This window comes from Cupressus sempervirens, chromosome 1, assembly GCF_028749045.1.
Source record: "Cupressus sempervirens isolate cs-2001-9-10 chromosome 1, ASM2874904v1, whole genome shotgun sequence".
Classification (NCBI taxonomy): Eukaryota; Viridiplantae; Streptophyta; class Pinopsida; order Cupressales; family Cupressaceae; genus Cupressus; species Cupressus sempervirens.
In genome coordinates this window covers 367,049,264-367,055,103 of record NC_143118.1, presented here as the reverse complement: position 1 = coordinate 367,055,103, position 5,840 = coordinate 367,049,264, and positions in this window count along the sequence as shown.

Here is a 5,840-nt window from a genome sequence, read left to right as displayed (position 1 = left end):
TAAGCTTAAGTGAGACCTGTAGATGCATATTTACATTCTGGAAAATGTATGGGCAAGGCAAAAAAAAGAGTCATTTTATTATAGTCAAATAAAATAATAGACTTGGAATAAAATATTAGTTCTTGGAATAAAATATCAATTCTGAAATCTTCCTTGATAAATTTATGTCAGACTTAGTCCATGTTATGATATGACCCTATTCAAGGGATGGGTACATATAATAATAATAATAATAATACATTTTAAAATTTCTAACCGACCTAACACAATAAATGAAGATATATATTTTATCCTAACTATCCTCTCTTACCTAAACTTGTAGTAATGCATACTATAAATTTTCAAAAAAAGGGAAAGCACTAATAAAGCAACCAACTACCTAGCCAACCACCCTATGTACTTACCACCAAGTAAGAAAATTAAATTAGACAAAGTTTAAAAAGGAAATCACCCACCCCACTTGACATGCTTGGAAGCATATAATTACTCTTACAAACCTTGTCATGACTCTGACAAGTGTCAGAAAACCCACACCTTAATCCATAGGTGACTTGTCCTTGGAGATTTAGCAAGGTATAAAACATTCCTTATTTCTATACTTCAAGTTACACCTAGGCAAGGACACTCTGTCAGAAATCATGGCATGTAGAAGTTGACTTACTTAGGGATTGAGTATTGATTTAGAATTAAGCAAAGCAAAAGTACATGTTTGATTTTGTGGAAGGGCACATAGGATTGTCCTTGACTATCAATATTAAATCAGCTCCTTTATCATTAGTAAAAGGAAAGGAAAATTCGAAAATTCACAGGTCTAAGGGAGAGTTATGGGGTAAGTGGAGGGAAGGACAAGTGTCATGTAGGTAGATTTGGAATAAGGGGTCTTGGGAGATGTTTCATAAAAATGTTCTTTATAAATATTTGTTGTCCATTTTGACAAAGAAATGTCATGGGATTTGATATACATTATTAATCATATATATATATATATATAGATTGTGGAGTAAACTAATATAGTTATTATAAAATGATAATAATGTTTTGAGATGTATATTAAGAATAGTGACCATGGTAAAACTAATACTTTAATAATAATAACAATATCAATGATTAAGTTTAAGATGAGGTGGGTCGGAGGATTAGTTGACAATTTAAGGGGAATAGATATATGTTTATTATTTTAAGAAATTCTAGTTATAATATTTTCTGATTTTAGACATTATAGAAACAAAGGATATATATATATATATATATATATATATATATATATATATGTATATATATGTATATGTATATACATATATATATATATACATATATATATATATACATATATATATATATACATATATATATATATATATACATATATATATATATACATATATATATATATACATACATATATATATATATACATATATATATATATACATATATATATATATATACATATATATATATATACATATATATATATATATATATGTATATATCTATATGTATATGTATACATATGTATATGTATATACATATACATATATATACATATACATATATATATATGTATATATATATACATATACATATATACATATACATGTATATATACATACATATATGTATATATACATGTATATGTATATATGTATACATATACATGTATATATACATATATGTATGTATATATACATGTATATGTATATATGTATATGTATATATATATACATATGTATATATATATATGTATATATATGTGTGTGTGTGTATATATATATATATACACACACACACATATATATACACACATATATATACACACACACACATATATATACATGTATATATATATACACACACATATATATACATATATATATATATACATATGTATATATATATATATATGTATATATATGTGTGTGTATATATATATACATGTATATATATGTGTGTGTGTGTATATATATGTGTGTATATATATGTGTGTGTGTGTATATATATATATATATATTGCTAAAGTAGCATAGGTAATATTAAAACTGGATGATGGTTTTATTGATGATTAATTGAATATCATCTGCAATGTAGTGATGTTAGCTACATTATGTAACAGTAAAGCTAACTATTAAATAAAGAGTGCATATTAAAATAGTATGGGTGTTTTCAAATAATAATGATAATTGAATATTATTAAGAATGAAATTATTAAAATATAGGTAAACTCAATATTAATGATTAAGTGATAAAACTCCTTCGCAATGCGTCTCGAGATCTTCACCTTTACTCTGATACAATTGGGGTTATACTTGCACAACATAGTGCTTCACATTAAGGGCTTGTATCGATAACATCTCAACGTAGTTTTGCATCTAGAAGCTAGTAATTGTGTGGCCCTCGTGGGGAACTAGAATCTTGATACCTAGTAGGATAGTTTCATTCATTTATCTTACTTCTTCATTCCAAGGTTAATAGTAGATTGAGTCTCCTTCCTTACCTTCAGTTCTCAAAAAAATAAAAAATGTTGTATTTTTTTACCTTGTAAAATTATGGCATGACATTTATCATCAAAATCAAAACTAGTAATATTGGCATAAGACATTATTTCCTCATAACCTTCAATACCTTCTTCCTTCAAATATTTGGCAAACCAATTGGAGTCAACACGACGCTTGACATGAATTAATCCTAGAAGAAAATTAAGGTTACATAACCTCACATTGACTCTATCTCTGAAGGTATCCTAATTTTCCACCTATAAGATGGAGTACTTTGGGACCAACCTACCATCTAGGTGTTGTTTATCATAAATATGAGCCTTTGGAGCAGTGAGATTATTGTCATTGTTTCTAAGGACAACGTCCAAATTAACCAAATATTTCTTCATAAACACATTCTAGTATACATTCCTCACTATATCCCTATCTCGTTCAAAAAACATAGCTGGGGCAAGAAACATAGAAGCGATGTCTAATTCTACCCTAGTTCTATCTACATTCGCCAAATACTCCTCCCCTAATACTTTAATTACCACATCTAGCACCAAAGAGTGCAGAAAACCCATGATTCCCTTCAACCTTTACCAAGTAACAAACTCAGTCACCTTTGTCTATCTCTTTTCCCCTTTCAAACACATAATTGTATCCATCTTCTCTTCCATCAAAATTCCTCTCCAAAGAAAGTATTTAGAAACCCAATAAATAAAAACTGGAATAATTAAATCATAATTGATTACTGAAAGATGACACATGGTAAACATTAGTCTCACAGAGGGAAATACCATAAAATTATATCACGATGTTAAGGTACTACCTAAGCTCTCAAAAAGATGTACTTTGTAAATCATAATCTAAAAGGGTGACAAAATTCAGGGATAGCAACCACTTATAATTATATACGAATTTCTAGCCATAAAGGGGACCTATCGCATCCTAACGCCATGTATACCAAAGTATAACTTATATAGTTCATAAAATTAGTTAGGCTTAGAAGAGTGGAATTTAAGGAGAAGTATTGACTATCCCTTTATTAGCTAATTTTCAATGCTCTTATTGCCTTCTCGATAAATGTGGTTAAATATTGCTTTCTTGAAAGATCTACAAAGAAACAAGGCCTTGGAGAGTATAACATCTAATCTCCAATTTGTAAGAGGCCATTTCCTAAGGGCATTAATAATAATGGACAAGTCACCTTCAATTTCTAGATTTTCCAATCCTAGTTCTTTACACCGAGATAACCCTTCTACTGAAGCCAAAAAAAAATTGCCCAATCATTGATTGCCTCCCCAATATATTTAGCAATATTTTATATCTCCATCCCTTGGTCATTATGAATATTGCATCCAATGCTTGCCCAACCAAGATTGCCCCTAGAGGCTCCGTCAAAATTAATCTTAAACCAACCTTTTTTTTGGTGGATTCCATACATAGTCTTTACTATTATTGTTGACTAAAGTCACTCCCTTCTAAATAAAGGGAGGGGTTTTTAAACCTCTCCATCTTCAATGCATTTTTTCATCCCAATGGGTCATCACCACATATTTTGGGTTAACTCTCATCAAACGATTGTTAGTTGTTCAATAATTAATGCCTCAATTTTGTTGATGAGTTGCTTAACATCCATACTCTTATCTTGGAAGATCCTTTTGTTCCTCCTTCCATAGTTCTTTCTACGGAAGGAGAGGAGACCCATAGATTTTTGTAATGTTTTATTTTAACAAAAGGAGCCATGCAGAAAACCTTTGACAAATAGTGCCAAGAAAAAATGAACTCCAACCCAAATGAGAGCACGACCATTGTCAACATTGGTTGGAATATGGGCAATTTAGGAATAAGTGATTTGCAGTCTCCTCTTGCAATTTGCACAAAAGGCATCTACTTGGTCCTTGGTAGCCCATTTTCTTAAACCTTTTAGTTGTGGGTGCTCTTTTATGGAGGAATACCCAAGTAAATGAACCATTCTTGGGAAGACATGTCTTGTCCCAACATATTAGTGGCCAACATGTCCCTAGAATTCTCTAGAAAGGAATCTAACAAATTATAGAAAATTTTATGACTATATTCTTCACTACTACGACCATCCCAAATTAGGAGGTATTTTCCTCCCCTAAAGGTTATATTTCTATCTTGCAACAACTTCTTCAAGAGGTCTTTCTCTTTAGAAGGGAATCCACCCTATCAAGGTCCTTCCGATGTCAGCCTCAACCATCTTGGTCAAACTCCATATAGTCTTTTACTTTTATCCCCCACCTTGCACCTAAGGTCTCCATAGATAATTGGAGAGACTGATACTTATCTAAAGCTTTGAAGCCTCCTCATGAGTCATGCCAGAAGAGGGTGTCACCCCACCTCCTAGGTTCCAAGTTAGTTTGTATTGAATAAGAGATTTGCATTTTATCAAAAAATTCGAGATTCTTGAGCCTTTAGGGGGATTAGCCTCTGAAAATATTGATAGGATCAAAGCTAGCTATGTATTTGTAGATCAAAATCTTAGCCCATTTCAAGTGAGGGTATCCAAATGATCTCTAGACTAACTTAGCACCTAAGGCTTTCCCTTGGAGCTTAATGCTCTTACTCCCAGTACCCCCTTGATCCTTTGACCTACACACTTTATCCCAAGATAATAAAAAGAAAATTATTTTTCTCACGCGATCCCTCCTAAAAGAAGGTTCTTAGGAGCTTATTAATATCATCTAGCTTACAAGTAGGAAGGTCAATATAAGATGGTAGATAGGTCAGGCTGATACAACCGACTACAACATGGTCGCTCTTCCTATAGTAGACAACAATTTTCCTTTCCAACCTTCTAGCTCTTTTTTTGAGCTTATTGATCATTGGGTCCCATAGTTTGGAGGATTGATTCCCAAAATTGAGAGGCAATCCCAAGTATTTGCATGGTAACGTACCACAAATTTGGGCTTCCACCCTAGGATGAGTACTGAAGAAAAAAAATGATTTTTCCTTTTTGATCTCGTAGCCAGGGGCAAGAGCTAATTGCTTCAAGATGGAATTCAAAGTTATGACCTCATCTAAAGTACTCTACCCATAGAGCAAAGTACTAGGATAGTAAGTTTAGGTGTCGATTATTCAAAGATTATTTCAATCCATTGTTTAGAGAAATCATAGGCCTCCCATTTACATAAGAACCTCTAATCCACTCTTTCATAAGCTTTTTTATGTCTAATTTAATTAGCATGCTTGGTTCCTTGTTGAGTTCAACAGAATGAATTGCTTCCTAAGCTATAATTACTCCATCATATATAGACCATTCAAGGACAAAACCAGTTTGTTCCAATCTAGGCAAAATCTTTTTCAATGTGTTAACTAGGGTCTTAGTGAATAATT